General features: G+C 48.7%; 1 protein-coding gene across 2 annotated transcripts in view; it reads left to right on the top strand.

The window, feature by feature from the left end:
• Positions 1–3222: 3222 nt before the first annotated feature.
• ATP2B2 (ATPase plasma membrane Ca2+ transporting 2) overlaps positions 3223–21709 on the top strand; it is a 384948-nt gene continuing 366461 nt past the window's right edge. For both annotated transcript variants that reach the window (XM_033210668.1, XM_033210661.1), the window contains exon 1: positions 3223–3419. The gene's annotated coding sequence lies outside the window, so the exon portion shown is untranslated. The remainder of the gene's footprint in view (positions 3420–21709) is intronic.

Here is a 21709-nt window from a genome sequence, read left to right as displayed (position 1 = left end):
TCCTTATGAACTCGGGGATGACAGGTGCACCTGCTCACCAAGCACCAGCCGCTTCCCCGTCTCTTCCTCATCCCGCAGAGGAAAGTGGCCATTTCCCCCATCACCTGGTGCCCTCACCATCTCTCAAGAAGTCCTCTGGTTTTTTTTTTTTTTTTAAGTTATAAAGCAGAACATTTTTATTTACACAGCAGTGTTTTAATAACCAGTAAAATTTTGGAAAAGAACTAGAAAAATAGTTAAAGGATAAATGGACTTATGCTTCAATGTTATGATTTTTCACATACACTAAAGTTCATTTTTACTTTTTAAAATCCTTGAATTTCGAAGTCCTCAGGTTTTAAGAGTCTGTCAGGACCCTATTTTTAGTGGACTGAGACCTCTCCTGGGTGGCCAGATTGTTGCGGCTTCCTCATGACCAGATGTGTGTCTGTGTTGGCAGTGGAGCCTCCTGTGGCCTCAGCCTGCACATGCTGGTCACCTCGCATAACCTTCTGTCCATCTGGCAATTCTGTGTGTGCGAGTGCGCGCACACACACACACACACACACACACATGGCCTGCCCATTCTCAGAGGAGGAAATTGAGGCGCAGTGAGGACGGCTGACCTGTCTAAGCTCCCACGCACAGTAGGGACAGAACCAGAACCAGGACTGGGATTTGATCCCTCACCTACCACCTTCCCGCTCCTGTCAGCTGCAGTGAGGTGCTGCTCCCACTCCATTCCCATGACCTCTGCGTCTCTGAGGTGGACATGACCCCCGACATCCCGCCAGAGTGAGGAGAGGGCTGTGTGTGTATGCCTATGTGTGTCATGAACAACACTGATCTTCCACCTATTCACCCAGAGTCCAGCAGCTGCCAGCCTGCTAGTCAAAACCTTATGGCAGCTATAACTCTGTTTGATCTTTTCAAAGTTTAGAATTTTTTTTTTACCAGTTGGTGACATTTAAAAATCAAGAGTATTCACATAGAAATTCAGATGTCCACCTTCCCTGGAAAAAAAATTGAAAACTGGCAGTCCAGGTCCACATCCCTGCTTAGCCACCATCCAGCGGAGTTGGGTAGTGGCTGTACCCATTTGACACCACAGATGCCACAGTCCGCACTACTCCCTATTACCTCCCAGTACAGAGCCAGTGCCCACTGCTGCTTGCCACCTCACATACACTGTTGCTTTTTCTTATTGGTAGATTCCAGAGGAGAAAGCCATAAGCCAGAACCAGCCCACCTCCCTAGGTAATGCCTGGTCCTGCTACACATTTGAGTTTGAAATCCCTGCCATCCCTCAAGTCCCTACCCAATAATCTGTAAATCTCAGAGCCTCGGCATACAGTAGGTGCTGAAAAAAAACTGTAGCCCCCATTTACTGAGTGCTTATCCTGGGTGAGGCTATGGAACCTATTACCTTTTAACAGATGAAGCAACAGGCTCAGAGTTGAAGCTGTGCCCAAGGTGAGTTTTGTCACTAGGACTTTTGTGGTGTCACTCACTTTTGCACTGAGCTACCTCTCATGGTGTGACTTTTCATGCCTGTTCTTTTTGCCTTCTCAACTTACTCGCTGGTTTCTGAAGGTTTCATAAAAGAGATAGTACAGTGCTAAGGGTGTGCTGGGAGGGGCACTGGCAACCCAGGTGGGGAAGGATTGGAAAGGGCACTTGGGGCCAGAGTGGGAAACGCCCTGCATGGCATACTGGGGCTGCGAGACTTCTGAGAACACTGCGGAGCTATGAAGGGTTTTGGAGCAGGACTGGGCATGATGAAGGCTAGTGTGGCAGCAGAATGGAGGCAGAGAGGATGGCACTGTGAGAGTCCAGAAGAGAGGTGTCGGGGACCTGAAGAAGAGCCCTTCAACAGAGAGAAGAGCAGATGCCAGGCCCGTCAGTGAGGACATGGTGCTGGGGTGGGCTAAGGGAGAGTGCCTGGAGCTGGCCATCTGGACGCACTGCAGTGCCATTAGCTGGGATGAGGATGGTGGGAGGAGATATGGATTGGGGGCATCCCTGGGGTGATGTTCTCTGGTGCCCAGTTAGAGGACAGGGCTGCGGCAGGAGATGCAAGTGCTGCCTGCCAAGCTGAGCGCCAAGCAGTGAGAAGGGAGTGCTCTGGGCCAAGAAGGTCCTGGAGACAACTCCTGTCACACCTGCTGCATCACCTTCTCCACTGGCCTCCCTGGCCCCCTCTCTCCTTCCTGTGCCTAAGCCTCCAGTCGTGAATGTCTTCTGCCCCATCCCCAGGTTGCAGAGAGTAGGCCGTGTTGAATTTTGGCCCTATGAATGGGCATCCCTGCCATTCCCAGGAAACAGATGTTCCAGACACTCAGACCCCAGGGTCCCCCCAAGCTCCTCAACTCCTCAGAGCAAGGCCTGGGAAGGGGAGTTACCATGGTCAGTCCCTCCCCTCCCCATCTCCTCACTTCCTGCGAGTAGTGCATTTGGCTTTTTATAAAGCCAATAAATAAATAAACAAGCGGGCATGATTAATTGATGGTATGGAGCAGACCCAGGCGCTGGGAGTCAGGTGGCCCGGCTTCCTGGTGGAGCTCGGCTTTTCAAGGACCTGGGGCCTGAGCCAGGGAGGGGAAGCCTGCTTTGGGGAGGTGCTTCCGGTGCGTGTCTGGGATTTTCAACTTTCTCCTCAGGCAGGGCCACTGTCCTGGACTCCTCCAGGCCCTAAACAGGGCCAAACTGGAGGCTGGGGGCTAAGCGTGTCCTTGCCCCCTGCCCTAAACTTTCTCGCCTCTGAGGAGGGCCCTTAGGCTAAGCTCCCTGGGATGGGCCCCGCGGTCCCCTCCCTCCAAAGCAGGTCTCCCCATCTGCCTACTCCACACCCCACGGGCTCCACCCCTTGTGGCCAATACACAGGCTCGGGTGTGCTGGGGAGGCTTGGGGCGCCCTGACCCCTGGGGAAGAATGGGGAGGATGCCTCCCAGAGCCAGGCTGGCTGTGGGGGTGGGGCGGGGACAAGGGCCTGTGCAGATGGAGGTACCTGGAGACACACCCCGGGGCAAGACTGGAGACCCTTCTCCGCAGCCCCACTGGTGCGCGCGGAGGTGGGCGCGGACTGGACCACGCGCTCTAGTCCCGCGGGCGCTCTCCGTGCGGAGTTCGGGGAGGGCCGAGGGGGAGAGCGCGGGGAGGGGGGAGGAGGGAGCAGGGAGGGCGGGAGGGGGAGGCGGGCAGAGCGCAGTGCAGCGGTGGCAGAGGCGGCGGCGGAGGGAGGGAGGGGGGCGGGCGGGCGGCGGCGGGGCCGCGGGGCGAGGCGAGCGCGGGGCAGCCTCGGCAGAGGAACCGCAGCCGCAGTGGGGCCGGGCCGGGCGCGCACCAGTGGCGGCGGCGGCGGCGGCAGCGGCGGCGGCGGCGGCGGCGGCGGCGGCGGCGGCAGCGGCGGCGGCAGCATCTCGCTCTCGGAGCCGGTGCAGGTGAGGCAGGGGCGGCCGGGCCCGGGCTCTGGGCCTCTTCCCCTCTCGCTCGTTCTCTCGTCGCTTTCCCTGCTGGCTTCCCTTTCGAGGGCGCTCGGCCCCGGAGACCCCCGCCGGACCAGGGCGGGAGCCCGAGCCGGAGCGTGTCCTGGTCCCTTCGCCCCGCGGAGGCAGGCGCCTTGTCAGCGGTGACCTTGAGCGGGCACCAGACTGCGGGCGGGGCGGGCCGGGCCGGGATGGGCGCCCGCGGACCCGGCGCCTGCGGGTGAGAGAAGGGGGCGCGCCTTGCGCCTGCTGCGCGAAAACTTTCCGGGCTCGGAGCAGCCCCGGAACTGGGGGGCGTCCGAGACGCTAGAACCCCCAATTTCTTCTTCCCAGATAGCTCCGACTTCCCCACCTGGCTTCTCCTCAGTGTGGGGTTCCCCCTTTCTCCTGGCTCTGGTTCCTGCATGCTGGGGACAGGTTGAGAGCTATAGGGACTCACCCTGGGCCAGGGGCTTCTCCCTTCCCCACAGGTGGTTTGCAGCTGCTAAGAGCACAGGTGCTAGCACTCTGCCAAGTGCTCTCCGCATCTCTGGCCTCACCTTTTCCTAGCTCCCCTCTTCCTGGGCCCCCTGGCCACAGCCCTAACCCCAAGCATGCACGGGTCCCACTTGGTGACACAAGAGCTCGGAAGCCTCACATTCAGTGGGTCCTCAGATCCACAGCGTGATTTTTCAGCCCAGTGTCTAAGCCTCCTTCGGAAGGTGGACTTGGGCAGGTGCCTCAGGCCCTCAGGACGGGCCAGTATAGCATGTTTCTGGATACCGGGACTCACCCAGGGCCTGGCCACCCCTCCTTGCCCTGAGGCCTCAGGAGGAAGGGATAATCTGGGCTTTGGTGATGTCCTAGCTCTAGAAGCACTGCGTCCTAGAACATTAGCCTTGGAAAAGGGATATGAGGCCCAGAGAGGGTGAGTTGGCCTCAAGGTCACACAGCAGGGGGCAGGAGTGAAAACTGGACTTTCTTATAATGGGTTAGAGTGGATGGAGAGGACTGCTGTTTGGTTCCTACACCTGAGGGATTTGGGCTCTGGGACACTGTCTCTTACTAACTGTGTGACCTCTGGCAAGTCACTTCCCCTCTCTGACTCAGTTTCCCCACCTTATAAGGCTACTCTAATGGCTGAATGAGTTAATATTCTTAAAGTTCTCACCGTTATGCCCATGCCTAGTGTATGGTCTGTATCCAAAACATTTTGGCTGCCAGCTTGTGAAATTTCCTTTCTGAGCACTGGAAGGGAAGCCAGAGAGGGTTAATCATTCCCATGCCCTTCCTCTTCTGTGTGTGGGCTGGGCTCTTGAGCATCTGTGCCTGTCTATAGAATGTTAGGTAGAGACAAGTGTCCCAATGCCCTCAGAAGCCCACTGGAGCCACTGGGTGTGCTAACTCTGGGCTGTGATTTCCTGCTGCTGCCGTGGCAGAAACCAATACCTGATGTCTGACAGAAATGACGACAAAACCTGGCCATGGTGTCAGGAAGAGTCCCCCTCTCCACACAGTCTGGTGGGAACAGCATCATCTTCAGTCCTCCTCCATCTGTACCACTCTTCTCCCCACCTCTGTGTGAGGTCATTCCTTCCCCCAAAGGTACTATTGGCAACAGAGGAGATGGCAGAGGGGTGGGGCTCATTCATTCATTCATTCATTTACTCACTCCCCAAGCCTTGATTCTTGCCTTCTCTGAGTCAGGAGGCATTTAGAAATACAGAGATCAACCACAGCTAGTGGAAATCAAACTCCTACCAGCTGCAAGCACTTCCTAAGCACTCTCAGAGACACATTCATTTGTTCATTTGATAAATTTGTGTTAAGAACCTAATATGTGCTCAGCACTGTTTGATGTGCCAGGGACATATTACTAAATAAAATAGACCTGGTCCCAACTATGTAGGCTGGCTATATAATTTGTCATCCAAACTGAGATACCTTGAGAGTGAGAGAGGGCATGTTTTATAAAAACACTAGGACTACGGAGCATAAACCAGGAAGGTCCAACCACACTGGGCTGCAGGGCCACTCTGCAGCCTTGTGGAGTTTATATGCCAATGTCTAGGGAGAATGGTTAGTATATTTTGAGCAATTATTTTTTGCCAGGTTGTGTACGAAGCGCTTTTGGGGTTTCATCTGATTGAATCCTCACAATGATGTGAAGCCGGTGTTACCATCTACATGCAGCTGGTGAGTAGTAGAGTTGGGACCACTCTGCTACTGACCTGCTGGGCTACCATGCTTCCCTAGAAATGGGTGAGATCCAGAGTCCAAGTGCTTGCACTGTCTCAAAGAAGACTCGTAGGCAGTAGCACAAATGATGTAACAGATGTGCAGTGGGAACAGAGTCTGCCTGGAAAAATCAGAGGCAGCTTTCTGGAGCAGGGAACCTCTAACCTGCACCTTGAAACATGAGTTATGACTTTGACAGACTGTAGGGAGGACATTACAGGCCCAGGTTGCTAGGGCTTGGAGGTGTGGGGGTATGTGGTCTATTTAGGAATACCACCCCCACAATACGTCCAGATCCAATGGCAACAGGACAACAGTTAGGTCTGAAACAGCAGGAGTCAGCAGAGATTAAGTCTAAGCCTGGTGCTATGGGACATGATAAGTTCTGAATTTTCGAAAGATGTTCTGAAGATTTGGCTGTTCTGTAGGTAGGGAGCAGAGAGAGAATTTGTTGTGCAGGATTTCTGTTGACAAGAATTTGCTATAACCCAATCCATACTATGGACTGCCTGAAAGGTCATGGAAATCATTTTGTTATATGGAATCACTGCAGAAGAATTTTACCAGCATTTGTAACAGCAGAACAGTTTCACTAAGCAAACTGATTGCCAGCAAGAGAAATATTAACCTACTTAAGGGAGAGGATTTTTAGTAGCATAATTTGCAAATAAGAGAATATGCTCATTATGAATTAAATCTTTTCTTTGTGTTGAATTGCATACAAGAAACTCTAACTTCCTCCTCCCTTCCCTCCTCTTTGTATCTCCCCTGTTGTCATATAAATCTGTTGCAGAGTAATAAAACTGCATTTCTTTAGTAATGTCTTATTTCTCAGACTTTTCATTAATTCAAACTGGCCTCCTTTCCACTCTCTCCAATTAAGTGGAATTATTAAAACTTTATGGTATCTAAAAATTGGAATCTGCTAACTGAACCCAAAAAAGGGAGCTAACTACTGGGGCCTTGGGATTGAAAAATCAGGCTAGAAATATTTGGGAAGCAGAAGAGAATTTGATGGGAAGGAGGAGGGAGCAGGGCCGACTTTGTGGACATGTGGCCTGGCTAAGAAGGGCTTCCCACTGGATTTAATGCTCTGCAGTCACCATATTGCAATTCTTAGCAGTTTTTGAATAGGGGGCTACATGTTTTCATTTCGTACTGGGTCCCACAAATTATGTAGCTGATACTTGGAAGGAGACAGCAGGGAAGAGGTGGGTGAAGAAAAAGGTAGAAAGAAGAGGAGAGCTATGGATAGGGCAGAGAGAAGAGAAACTAGCATTTTTTTTAAGCCCCTGCCATATGCCACGTGCTGTGTGAGATGCTTTTCCATGTGTATCTATTTTCATGGCAATTCTAAGACGTAGGTGATATTATCACAGTTTTAAAATATAGGTTTTATTATTATTCAGTTATGGCAAGGCCAACCACTCAGAAAACCACCCTGAAAAGATTTTTACTTGAGATTCCTAAGAGGTGAGGACATGCTATGCCATGCAGGGCCACATGGGGAAGCCCTAGGGTCAGTCAGGAGGCAGAGGGAGTGAGGGGAAGATGGGGTAAGAGCCTTTACTGTGGTCTCCACGCGGGGGAGGGACGGGTGAGGCAGGGTAAGCAGGCTCAGGGTTGGCTACTTTGAATAGTTTCAGCAGGCTCTGGGGCACAGTGGCTCTTCCTAGTAGTGTGGTACCTGGCCCCAGGTGATTAGGGCAGGGCAGTGTGGCCCAGTGGATAGGAACTCCATAAAGGAAGTGGTTGGGAAGATGGGCTGAGCATTTATGAAAGGGGCCCTCATGGGCCAGTCCTTCACTATGTCAAATAGTCCCTCCAGGGTTAGCAAGGCCCCAGATGTCAAAGCATCATTTGCAGAAGCTAGAAAACATGGTTATTACAATCCCCATTTGACAGATGAGAAAACTGAGACTCAAAGAGATTTCCATAAACTGCCCAGCCAGAATCACTCAAGTATAACGGCTGTGCGGGCTGAAAGGTGTGCGCTGATCCAGAGTTCTAGGAAATGGCAGATGTTGGGATGGTGTGGGAGTGGGCCCCATAAATAGCATCTCTCCTCCATACCCCTCCAACAATTTGAGGAACAAATTAGTGGCAGGTAGAGAACCCGAATATACATTTTCTCCCTAATAGAATAGAAGCAAAATTGTAGGTCCTGGCTTCATGTGACAGTGAAGGTCAAATGTGGGCCTGCTAACTGATTCCCTAGAAGGAAGACTACGTGGAGGTCCTGCCCAGGTAGGCTTCACTCAGGTACAGAGGGCACAACCAGGACAAGCTTTCTGTGGGCAGGACTCCCTCCCAAGAGGAAAAAGAGCAGAGATGCTGATTGTAGCCCATCCTTCTTCCCCAGTTGACCAATAAGAGAAGACACCCCGCCTCTTTAGGGTGGAGCCAGGAAAGGGACCGGGAAAGGCTGGGGTGAGCCACTGAGGATTGTCTCCAGGGGAGAGACCTTTGAAGAGTGGAGGACTGGGGATGTTTGTGCTAAAGCCTGTGACCACCTTTCTTCTCTCACATATAACAGTCTGTAAGGTTGGACATTTCACAGGGCCATAAGGAGAGGGGCTGCATAGCTTCCATCAGGCTTCCAGAGGGCTCTGGTGTGACCTGAGAAATAGGAAGCAGACCTAAGTTACAGAGAAAAGGAATGATGGGAGTGGGGGAATGAACAAGCCTTAGCTAATCTCATTACAGAGTAAAGGGAATATCCATTGATATTAGGAGAATGAATATGACAGGGAGAAAATGCCTCCCCATTTCTTCCAGCAGCAGCTCAGGTGCTATAAATACTGTGGCTTTGTAACATAACATCTAGGCAGGATTCTGGGGAGATGTAATGACCCGGTTCCTTATTTAAAAATACAAAAAGTGGGACTTCGGAAAATGACCAAAGCTTGTGCTGGGCTGAGCCCAAGTGAATGGCTGTGCAAGCAGATGAACCAGGAAAGGCCAAGTAGATCTGTTTAGTGTGTCCGTGGGCAATGACAAGCATCAGCCCTGAGCTAGGCCTGTGCGATGTTCCATCCTCTCTATACCATTCTGCCTGGGAATGAGTCAGTGCTTTCTAATTGTGTCGCTGTGATCTTGGGTAAGTGGCTTCAGTTCTGTCTGTCTCAGTTTCCTCATCTATGAAAGCGATCCTAACAGTGCCTGCCTCATGAGTACTTTTGGGAGAATGACAAGGACTAAGACAAGTCAAGGTCTCAGAATAGTGCCTGGCACACGTGGTAAGCACTTTCTGGATGTCAGCTATTAGTGTTACTATCGTCATCACCTTGTAATTTACAGAGCACTTTTCACATATAATTTTTACCTTCTAATCCTCACAGCAAGCCTGTGATGTGGCTAGATAAATACCACTTCCTTTCCCCCACAAGGTGGCTACTCATTAATGAAGCCAGATCTCAAATCCAGTCCTTGGGTTTTCAGTTCCAAGCTGATCTCACTGCTGTGGTAGCCACTCTGGGTAGCTGGAAGCCCACTGATATGAAGATGTTGCTATCAGCTACTTCCTGGCTTCATGAGCTTGGGAGATTGGAAAACAGTGAAATGTTAGGCTCTGACAGGGGGAGGTTGTGAGAAGAACAAGGAGTACCCAAAAAAGGAAAACTGGGCCCCAACATCTGTTGCCCAGTTGTCACTATGTTTCTCAGAAGGTGAGACTGACTGGCCCTCTTCGTTTTCGAAAAAAAATTTGCATCCTCAGACGTAGGCACATAGTAGATGTGTGTGAAGAGTGATGGAGGACTGGAGATGTTCTTGCTAAAACCTGTGACCACCTTTCTTCCATCATACGTGACAGTCTGTAAGTCAGGGCATTTCGCGGGGGTGTAAGGAGAGGGTTTGCATAGCTTCCCTCAGGCTTCCAGAGGGCTCTGCAACCCGAGAAATAGGAAGCAGACCTAAGTTGCAAGCAAAAGAAATGATGAGTCTTTTCTTTTTTTAAAAAAAAAATTGCATCCTCAGACCTGGGCACATAGTACGTTATTAATAAATGTACATTGGATGAATGCATTTCTTATAAAATACAAATTGTCACTCCTCAACAACAACGATGGGTACAACCATAATGGAAACAACTCTCTAGGATGAGGCCACCTTGCCTAAGTGATTGCTGTTCAGTGTTTCTCAGAAACTCATGGTAGGCTGTCAACTTGTGATTAACTTGAAAAATCTGCTTTTGGCACTACTTGGAGAAATGAACTGTTGAAGTGAACATCTAGCAGCCATAATATAGAACTAGGTGAGCCATGATGGGTGAGGGCATAAGGATGGTGCAGCATATAGGTGGGATATAAGAGGCTTCGTATATCAGAGTGGTATAGAGACAGATGCCACATTGAATGGAATCTCTCCAATGCTGCCATCAGGAGTAGATAAGAGCACGAGGCTAGGAAAGTTCCACTCTCTCAGCAAATATCTCAGCAAATCAGTGCCTTTCTTGTCCTCTTCCTCCTCCCCCTCTTCTTCCACTCTCTCTTCTTTTTAATGTACTAATTTGGTTTGGTTAGTCATTCATACCATAGAAATATCTCCAGTTCCTTACTCTCTAGCCACATGATAAATTGAATTTATTTGCCCCTTTTGACATTAGTCATAGCCACATGGCTTACTTTGGCCAATGAGCTTTGAAAAGTGACATGTGTCATTTCTGGATGGAAGCTTTAATAACCACCATACTGTTTGCTACTTTTCCCCATTTATTCTCTTGGCAATCAAGGCAGCATGGAGATGGAACCTCCCTCAATCTGGTTATCTGAGTGAGAATGACACAGGGCAGAGCTCACAGCCAACCCATGGTGGACATGTAGCATCAGTGAGAAGTAAGCCTTTATTTTAAGCTATGGCACACTGGTCATGTTTGTTACTGAGCATAATTCAGTCCATTCTAACAGTTGCCTGTAGGGCATGGACTGAAATAATCACAACTTGTTTGGAGATGTTTTTGAGTCTTTTCATTCCTTCAAGAATGATGCCAAAGATGTTAGTGTTTGGGTGTTACGAACACAAAATGGGGGAGAGACACGGCCCTGTGAGATAATGGCTAGTCTCCCTAGCATGCACGGCATATGTTGACTTCTCCAATTTCACCCTGTCCTCATCTCTCCATGCTATCTCTCCGTCTTCATACCAGTGGGCTTCCAGCTACCCAGTGCCTGACAAGTCCACAACATCTTTGAAATGGGACACTTGTTTGCACATCTCCAGGCCTTTACTCATGCTCTGCCTAGAATGGGACATCTCCCAGGAAATCATGCTATTTGATGAGTGACTTGGGTGGAGACAAGCACATGGGGGATGAGGAGCATTGGGCTTTTTCTGTGAGGCGCAGAAGGCAGAACACTTAAGACAGAGAGTGAGATTTCTGTTCAGTGTGAAGGAGTTTGCTACCAATAGAGCTTGGTCTGGCACAGAAATAAGCTCACCACACTAGAAAGTTTCCAAGCAGAGGCGGGTGTCTTGGAGGGGGATCCAGGTCATCAGAAATATAGCATACTCTTCAATCCTGTCTCACACAACTTTCAGGAAGATTGCCCAAAGTAGGTTGATTTTAGCTGTGACTCTATATGTATTTTCTTCTCTTTTCAAAATAAAAGTAGCTTTTTTTCACATTGTCTTAGTCTGTGCTGTTGTAAGAGGCCCCCTGAAACTGGGCAATTTATAAAGAAGAGAACTGTATGGCTTCATGGTTCTGGAGACTGAGAAGTCCAAGAGCAAGGCACTGGCATCTTCTGAGGGTTTATTTACTGCATCATCTCATGGTGGGAGGTGGAAAGGTAAGAGTAAGGGACAGCAAGAGGGGGCTGAACTCACTTTAAAAACAAACCCAATCTCACCATAACGAACCCACTCTGGAGATAAAGACATTAATTCATTCATGAGGTCAGAGACCCCATGATCTAGTCACCTCTTAAAGGCCCCACCTTTCAACACTGTTGCATTGTTTCCAATGCATTAACTTTGGGGAACGCATTTAAACTATCATATCCCCTAACTATAGAGATGTTACATAATGATTATAGAAAATTCAAGGGGTATTGAAAAATATAAAGAGGAAAGTGAAACTCCAATTAAACACCACAAAACAGAGCTAATCTCCATTAATATTTTGTCAAATGTCCTTCCAGACATTTCTCTATGATTGATAAATAGATATTCTGTTTTTCTATCCCTTTCTTTCACTCAGTAATAATGGTCATCTTAAATATCAATAAATATACCTCTACCTTATATTTTATAAGTGGCTTTGCCATGATTTATTTAATGTATTCCTTTCTCATGGGCACCTAGGTTGTGTCCAGAATTTTACTACTATAGACAACACTGTGATGAACATTCTTGTATGTGGACCCCGGGCACATGTTCAGGCATCTTCCGAGGATAAATGCCTAGAAGTGGAGTCAATGAATCAAAGAGAACTGTTTAGGGTGAAAGAAGAAAAGAGAGCTATGATATGATCAGGTAAAGAAATCCTTCCTGGCTTAGGGGTAACTTGCAAAGGGTCTGACAGAAGAGAGATGAATAGGTGACTGCGGCTGGGCTGAAAGGCTGGAGGGAACCAGGATATAGGAAGTAGAAGAGAGGGAGGAGGATGTAGAAGGAGCTAGTTTTCAAGGCCCATAGGGCTTTAGAAGACCATCCCACAGGCAAAGGGTAAGAGTGGATGACAGTTATGATTTATGTAGAGTCAGGTGATTACAAGTGCTTTCATGTGCACAGTCCCTTTGGAGCCTCACCACCACATTGCAAGGAATGTCTCCATCCTCATTTTATGGAGGAGCAAAGCGAGGCCTGGAGAGGATGTGGCAAAAGGAGCTGTTGTCCTCAGTTCTAGTATGTGGGCTCCTTCACAACTCCAAACCTATCCTTTGCACATACCCCAGGCTGGCTTATGCCTCCAGTCTTTGCAGATGCCATTTTGTGAGAAGCCAGCTCCTGCTCACCCTTGCAAAGGAAGACTGGTCACATGAGACTTTTTGTGAAACTTTTCCTCAGACTCCCTTATCCCCACCACCCAAAGCAAGGCAGAGCTAGTCAGGGTCCAGGAGGGATGTTCTGCAGGCCATTGTGTTAACCATTGTGTACTAACCGTTGAGCCAGGGAGCCTGCTTTTGACTTCAGTGAATTGGATTTCCTGACTCAGCTGACTTAAACATATGTCCCTTTCTCATCTCACATAATCAAAGGTGAATTAGCTCTGGAGTTGGTTAGCCCAGTGGCTCATCCATGCCATCAAAACCCATGGATGGTCCTTCTGTCTTTCTCTCTGCCATCATCAACCAGAAGGCATTACCCCTGTCCAGAGCATCCCCTGAAGATCTCACAGCACCCCAGGGACAAAAGGCAGGAGGTATCTCTGTGTTTCTTTTATCAGGGAGGAATTCTTTCCCAGACATCCCAGCCAACGTCCTCTTATGTCTCATTGGCTGGAATTGGGTCACGTGGCCATGCCTAAACCAATCATGGCCAAGGAATGATCCCAGCAGGGATTAAATGGACCAGGACTTATCTCTGAGTCAGTTGAGAGCATAGGTAGAAACTGAGGCAGTCAGGGCTCTGCCAGCCAGGAAGTAGGAGGGAGTGTCCACTGGGGAGCAGCCCCTAGCATCTGCCCCAACTGTGCGCTGATTCTCCTGCCTCTCATCTAGGCAAGGAGCTATGTGAGAACAAGGATTGAGACTTATTCCTTCCCAAGTCCCTTGAAGGCTAGCACAGGGCAAGGCACGTGGTAGGTATTGAGAAAAGTATTGGCTGAATGAATAAATGAATCAGTGAGTGAAATCAGTAGATGTTTCTCCATCAAACCCTGAGATTTAGGATTTGCTGCATATCTGTCAATTTGAGGGGATGGCTTAGGTACTTCAGAGAGTGTAGGAATGGCTTTGTCCTCAAAGATGTTACAATTTAGTTGTGGAGAAAATGCTAGAACCTAAGAAAAATTTGGACTTGAGGCCTGGCCTCTAAGCAGACTGTATGTGTCATGGGGTGGGGGACAGGGATTGCATCCATAGGAAGAGGCGCCACAGATGGGTAGAGGTATGTGATGGAGAAAAACATCTGTGTCCTCAAACAGTGGAGGAGGGTGCGATAGAGCCTAAAGGGGACTCTTTCTGGAGGGCCTACTGTATGTTGGGTATTGTCCTTATACTTATTTTATCTCATCTTTCCTGTGTATGGAGTAGATCCTTCTATCCTGATTTTATAGATGCTGAGGCTCAGAGGGTGAGGTTGCTTACCCAAAGTCACACAGCCAGGAGGTCATAGGATCTGGCTTACAGCACAGATCTGTTCTGAAAAGCTGGCTCCCTTCTGCAAAGGGGCTGTGATGACCATTCAGGGCTCACTTGAGACCAGCAGGTGGTGGAGTGACTCAAAGGGAAGCTTGGAAACTGACAAGAAGGCCTAGGAATGGCGTGGTGCAGTGAAAATGCAGAGAAAAAAAGGATGATGGGAGAGGTGTTTGTAATAGGATTCAGGGTGGGCTTGAGGAGCCATGGTCTTTGGCATCACATTGGACTTCAAATCCCTGCCCTGCCAGTGAACAGCTATGTGACCTTAGGGAAAACACTTCCCTTCCCTGTACCTCAGTTTTGCATCTGTAAAATGATGATAAGTTCAATGTTTCCAGTACAAAGCATATCACAAAAATTTAATAATGGAGCTATTCTTACTATCAATAGTGTTGTTATTGGTTTGGAACTTGGTAGGTAACCAGACCTAATGGTGACTCCTTGGTGTGGGGGCCCTGGACTCCCATTCTATCTTGGTTACCACCTCCACATTTCACCTTGATTCCACTGGCTTCCTGCCAGTCTGGCTTTCCATTCTTCACCCGAAAAGTAAGGGGATTGGGATGGTTGGTTTCCAGCATTCTCTCTTGCCCAAACTCTGCACTTGTGTGAGGTGGAAAGGGGAAGATGCAATGACTAAAGGGATCAGAACTGAGTGAGGGGGTGTCAGGGCTGCTTTTGTTTTTGAGAAGCAGAGGGAGGGCAGGGCAGGGGATGGAAGGAAGAGCAACCAGGAGCCAGAGGAGGCTGCAGAGTCAGCAAGTCCAGGCAGCTGTGGAAACCCCGCGCCCGGCAATTTGGAGATGGGCACGGAGAGGAACGGCTGAAACCAAAGGAGGCAGAAAAGCATGGAGAACTTCTGCATCTGACACCTGCCCTCACTGTGGGAGAACCAGAGAGAGAGAGAGAGGAATCAATTGCAGCTCATCCTGATGTTTAATACCTGGGAGGCAGGGCTTTGAAGACGGTGTGTTCAAAGACTGAAATTGAATTTCCCCAAAGTTTGCAGGAACACTGCAATTATGCCGGAGAACATGTCTATGAAATCCCCTTGGAATCTATTTTTGGGCACAAGGTTTTATAACCAGAGTCAGAAACTGAGTGGAAGTGTGTGGGAGGCTGACCCTGGACAGTTTCCATGTTGGAGAGGAGAGAAAAGTATTTTTATCTGCAAACACCGTGTTTCATAGGGTGAGGCTGGGGAGGAGGCAGTTTCACCACTTTGGGTTTCTCACCCACTGTCATGTTAAGACGAGAACTATCTTTGACAGAAGTTATTCAAGTTCCTTACTCAGAGTGGGTGGCTGGGGGCTGGGGATTGAGGCGGGGAACCTATGTGGGACTTTCGTATGTTGCAACTAAGACATCTGAGACTGACTTTGCCAGAGACTTTTTCAGATCTGTCTTGTGGGGATGTCACCATGCACAGGGAGCTTTGCCTAGCCGAAGATTTCCTCCTGCACTGCTGTATCACTATTAGCGATTGCCATGTGACAAACCGCTCCAGAGTCAGCATCTTAAAGTAATAAGTATGTCTTGTTGCTGAAAAATCTACAGGTCAGCTAAATGATGCTTCTGGTCCTGGCTGGGTTCTCTCACTTGTCTGTGGTCTGCTGTAGGTCAGGTAGGTAGCTCTGCAGATCCTGGTGGGCTCTCTCACTTGTCTGTGGTCTGCTGTAGGTCAGGTAGGTAGCTCTGCGGATCCTGGTGGGCTCTTTCACTTGTCTGTGGTCTGCTGTAGGTCAGGTAGGTAGCTCTGCGGATCCTGGTGCGTTCTCTCACTTGTCTGTGGTCTGCTGTAGGTCAGGTGGTAGCTCTGCGGATCCTGGTGCGTTCTCTCACTTGTCTGTGGTCTGCTGTAGGTCAGGTAGGTAGCTCTGCGGATCCTGGTGCATTCTATCACTTGTCTGTGGTCTGCTGTAGGTCAGGTAGGTAGCTCTGCAGATCCTGGTGGGCTGTCTCACTTGTTTAGGGGTTGGCTGGCTCTAGGCTTGTCTGGGATGACCTCAGTTGTGACAACTCTCCTTTGCTTCATGTAGTGTCTGCACTAGCCTGTGTTTGTTCTCGCGACAGTGGTAGAGTTATGAGAGAGAAAGAGCAAGCAGCATGCAAGGACTCTTGAGACTCAGGCTCAGAATTGGCAGTTGATATGGTTTGGCTGTGTCCCCATCCAAATCTCACTGTGAATTCCCATGTGTTGTGGGAGGGACCTGGTGGGAGGTGTTTGAATCATGGGAGCAGGTCTTTCACGTGCTGTTCTCGTGATAGTGAGTAGGTCTCACGAGATCTGATGGTTTTAAAAAGAGGAATTCCCCTGCACAAGCGCGCTCGCTCTCGCACTCTCTCTCTCTCTATTTGCCTACTGCCATCCATGTAAGATGTGGCTTGCTCCTCCTTGCTTTCCACCATGATTTTGAGGCTTCCCCAGTCACATGGAACTGTAAGTCCATTAAACCACTTACTTCCGTAAATTGCCCATTCTTGGGTATGTCTTTATTAGCAGCATGAAAATGGACTAATACAGCAATGTCACTTCTAGTGACACTGTTGGCCAAAGCAAGTCACAGGGTCACCCAAAATTCAAAGAGTGGGGAGATAGACCACCCCTTTTAATCACAAGGAGCCACAGCATCACACTGGAAATGGCTTGGATACAGGCCAACCATTAATTAGGGCCACAGATACCATCAGTTTGCATAGCTGCCAACATCAGCATTGACCTCTAGGGCTGTCAGCAGAGGGGGAGGGGGAAAGGGGACAGGCAGACATTCATACTTAAAGTCTTTGTAGTGCCCAAGATCCCCTTAACGTGCAAAGAGTTTTCCAGACGTGTTTTATTGGTAGCATCAGGAAAATGTATATCCCCAAACAATGAGTGATCAATTTTCACTCATCAGAGTGACAGAAATTGAAAAATGTGATGCTATCAAGTATTGGTGATAATGGAGAGGAAATAGGTGCCATATACTCTGCTGGTCAGAGTTTCCATGCTACAGCCCATTGAGGGCAGTTCAGCAGCACCTACTTGAATTAAAAATGCATTCACGTGTTAAACAGCTGTGGTCCATCCACCCCATGGAACAGTACTCAGCAATAAGAAGGAACAAACACGCAACAACCTGAATGAACCTTGAGGAGTGCAAAATGCCAGTCCTAAAAGGTTACATACTGCATGATGTCATTTATGTAACATTAGTGAAATGACCTAATTACTGAGATGAGAACAGACTGCTGGTTGTCAAAGGTTAGGGATGGAGGAGAGAGACATTCAGCTGTAAAGGGGTAGTCCAAGGGAGTCTTGTGATGATGGTCCAGTTGAGTACCTTGATAGTGGTGGTGGTTATGCAAAGGTACTGTGATAAAATTGCATAGAGCTACATATGCACTTGTGCACACACACAGACACATACAAAGATGGGTGCCTGTATAACTGGTGAAATCTGAAGAAGCTCTGTGGATTGTAACAATGCCCATTTCTTGGTTTTGGTATTATACTTTATTTATGCAAATGTTAACTTTGGGGGAGCCTGGGGGAAGGAGTGTATGTGTCTTCCCTGTACATTTCCTTGCAACTTCCTGTGAACCTTTACTTCCAAATAAAAAGTTATAAATAAAGACACAGGTGCTCTGGCCTGATAAATTCACTGCATGGCGCCTGCAACGGAGACATGGTCCCATGCCCAGAGAGGCTTATACAGAGATGATCACTGAACATCACTGGATATCAAAGCATTGGAACGACCTAGATGTATTTGTTCACCTAATAATCATCTATTGGCTGCCTACAATGTGCCAGGCACTGTGCCAGGCTCTAGGGATATAACCATGACCAAAATAGACCAAGTCCCTGTCCTCATGGAGTTTGCATTCTAGTGATTGCCCCACAAGAGGGAGCTGATTCCATGTAACAGAAACAAAGAAATGAGGGAGGCTCATATCTCTATTGCTAGAATCGTTCTATCTCTGGAACACATCACTGCAAAGAAACAGCAGGAAGCAGAATCAGGCATTTGTTACACCATTTGTTTTAAAAATAACAAAGGAACCACAGTCAAATGAAGGAAGGGTCAAGCTTTGGTGTGCACTTTACTGGGAGTTAATCCTGTCCACCTAACTGGAATGGAAGCCTGTGAGGGCAGGGGGTTTTGTCTTTTTTGTTCCTTGCAGTGCTCCCACACCAGAGCAGGCCTGTCACATAGGAGGCACTCACACATCTGCTAGGGAAAAGAGTAGATTGTACCCATTTCACATGTTGGCCGATGGAAGCAGGAGGCCCTTAGCCATGGCATATTGGATTCTCCACTATGAGAGTTATGAAATGTGCGTTGTATATCCATGACTTTAAAAATACCAGATACCATTTCTTTCAACTTTGTCATCAGAAACATAATTCCCCAGCCCCAAAAAAGTGTGATTGTCAAGCCTTAGGTCCACAGGTTGTTGGTTGTGGAATGACTTCACACTTTTGTGTTTTGCCATACAATGTGTCAGGCAGGCCTTCCTGCATTATCTCATTTAATGTGTCTATCAATCCTTTCTGGAAGAAAATGGACATTCATAGATCTTCTATCTGCCCCCAGGCCCCAGCCCCTGAGGTAAGTTTGTAGGCACACAATGACAGGTGACTGGAAGCAGAAGAGCCTGTTGCAGGATCCAGGGCTGCCAGTGAGTAAGGCCCAGTCACCCACCCACATAGGAATCCCCTGGTGAGTGCACAGTGTCTGGCGGGTGTGGGCTCCCATTTTCCTCTGTTCCTGGCTCATTCTGTCCCCCACCACATGTCCTGGGGTCAGTGACTGCTCCTGGGCATATCGCTGTGAACCAGGCCCAGTGCTGTCCTCATAAACTTGCAGGCTAGTCGGGAGGACAGAGAAGCAGGCACAAGGTCTACCCAGTGTTGCCCTGGGGAGCCCCGGAACCTGCATCCTGGAGGTTTATAACCCACAAGGTGCTGCCATTCCTCACTGTTCCCATCAGAGGGTCATAAACCATCCTTTCAAGTGCCAGCCAAGACGATGAAACATGAAGATGCTCTTGAGGTCACCAAGAGAATCATTTCAGACACAGGGATCCCCCCAGAACGTGCGCATCCAGTAGCTGTGATTGTGACCTCGATGTGTCCCCTCATCCATCTCCTGTCGGGTGCCTGTGAACATTTATTATCCTGCTGCAGAAAAAGTCTGCGAAGCCAGATGACTTGTCTGCAGCCGGCAAGCCTCGGCGCCCACAAAGCAGAAATTAATGAATGACGGTTGGGGAGAGAGGCAGGGAATAGGACAGCAGCTATTTTAGGCTCACTCTGCCAAAGCAGATCCTAATGCCTGCATCTGTGTGTTAACTCTGTCTGCCCTTTGAACAGAAATCGAAATTACATTGGCTGGGATTTTGTTTGCTTGCCAACTCCAGGCTTGTATGTCTTATAAAAATATGCAGATTTTGAACTAATAAAAATAGAGCTACTGTGAAAATCAATTCTCTCTCTCTCTCTGATTTAATATAATTCATAAAAACTTTCTCAAACCCAGTAAAATAAAGTTGGAATGACATGAGTTCAAATTCTGACTTACTTTCAAACTGTAGCTAGGTCTCTCTGGGCTTTAGTTTTCTCAGTTGTAAAGTGGGGATCAGACCATCGCAGTGCTGGAAGATGAAGCAAGATATATGGGAAAGCTCCTAGCACCTGTCATTCCTTGGATATGAGACTCCTTAGACATAAAGGAAACCATCACCCCTTTCTGCAACTATGGAAATGTGGTGTTCATGGACCATCTACTTTTCCCTGAGCACCTCCTAAGTGCAGGCATGTAGAAACCCTGGAGAACCCGTGGTGACCTCTGGAGTTGGCATTCAGTGATGGGCTCTAGTGTTGTGGAAATAGACCTGTGTTTGGGTGACGTCTTGTCTCTGAAAAGCAGCAGTTTGTTTCCATGGATAAGCCAGAGCATTTCTCCTCCTGGTTTCTGGCTTTGTCAGGCCCAGAGTCAGGGAGCTGATGTGGAGAAACAGAAGAGGTGAACGTGAGCTGGGTGGTGATGGAGCAGACTGCTGAGTGAAGCCCTAGGGCCCCACAGAGGAGCTGTCTGGATGCTGGGTCCAGGGAACCACAGCTGGAACAGCCAGGACCTCAGACCCCTCCAGGACAGAAGGGACAACTAGTCTTGGTCCTCCCATAACTACTGAGGTACGTGGGGCCTGGAAACCAGAGAGGGAAGAGGCTTAAAGTGGTGGCCCTGGGGACCCAACTCATGGTACTCATGGCACAGAACACCTTTCTTCATGTCATGATTCATTGTACAGTTATTTTATGGTCACCACTGTATGAACAAGAGATGTAGAGTTATCCCTATCCCCATATTGCAGACAAGACCCCTGAGGCTCCAAGAAACTAAAGAACCTTCTAGAAGTCACACAGCCTGCAAGTGGCCAGGCCAGAATTTCTCTGCAAGGCTTGTGCTGTTTCCATTCCTGTTTTAAAAGAAATATTCGTATTTGATTTGAAAGCATCTGGTTAGAAAGAACTGGACACCCTGAGTAGGCTTTTGGAAAGTGCCTTCTACACGGATCAGTAATTCAATAAAGGAACAGCAAATACTTGTTCAGCACCTACTTTGTGCCAGGCACTGTCTTAGCCATTTGAGATTCACCGATGAATAAAGTGGTTACTTAATAGGTGGTTATGGATTTGAGTTGGAAGAATTTGATTCTAAGGCTTTCCTAAAATGGGTGTGGGCCTCTTATAATTCATAACCGGGTGAGAAACATCAGACATTGCCCATAAATAAGTGAATGACTTTCCTCTAGGATCTGATTTCGCTGCCCTTCTTTTCTTCTCCACGCAGCCCTGGTGCACTCGGGCAAACCCTGCATGGCTCAGCCACTCTTCTGTCTCTGGGGGTAGTTCTGAGAAAAGTGTTATGCATCTGCCTCATGCCATTTAATCATCAAAAGGAAAGTTTAAAGTAGCTTAAGAGCTTGAGTAAGGTGGCAACCTTTAGAAACCTCAGTTTCCTCATCTGTAAAATGGAGAGAATAGTGCCTTTTATTAAGGGGTGATGGGTGTTTTTCTCTGTATGTTATCTCTCTGTCCATCTCTCTATCTCTATCTGATTGCTCTGTCTGTGTCAGCGTGTGCAAATGCTCAGGAGGTGCCAGCTGTTAGGAGGATGACAGGGTGCCATTCTGCACCAATGGCTGCCCGCCCAGTGGATTGGATGTCGTGTCTCTTACTGATCTTAAAGGGGCCTTCCTCAAGAATCAGCAGTTTGTCCCCACCTATGTCAAGCCTGCTTTGCCCTTTCAAAATGAAGAATTGTATGCTTTTGACATGAACTTTATTGTTGCTGTTTGACTGCCCCCAGAGCCTCTGTGTCTGCTCTGCAGTTGGAGGACAGAATCCTCTGCATGTGGATTGGTGGTGGATTGGCAGGCACTGGCACACTCCCTTTGGTTCTGGACTCTCTGCAGGGCCTCTGTGGCTACCCACTGCTCCCTCTTGGGTGTTCCCCTTTCCTCTGTTCACCCAACCCTCACTGAGGACCTACTTTGTGGACCTGCCTACCCAAGCCCACCTCGGGGTGGAGGGCGTGCAGCAATGCCTGGACAGGACATCAGAGTGTGATAAACCAGGCCGGAAACTCACATCCACCAGCCTCCCTCCACGTGCCAGAGGACAGCATCTGAGTGGTTTCCCGGCAACCAAGCCAGGCCAGGGCAACGCTGGTCCAT

Source organism: Trachypithecus francoisi, unplaced genomic scaffold (genome assembly GCF_009764315.1).
Source record: "Trachypithecus francoisi isolate TF-2019V2 unplaced genomic scaffold, Tfra_2.0 Lachesis_group0, whole genome shotgun sequence".
NCBI lineage: Eukaryota > Metazoa > Chordata > Mammalia > Primates > Cercopithecidae > Trachypithecus > Trachypithecus francoisi.
Note: the sequence above shows the minus strand (reverse complement) of the source record. Positions and strands in the feature narration are given on the sequence as shown.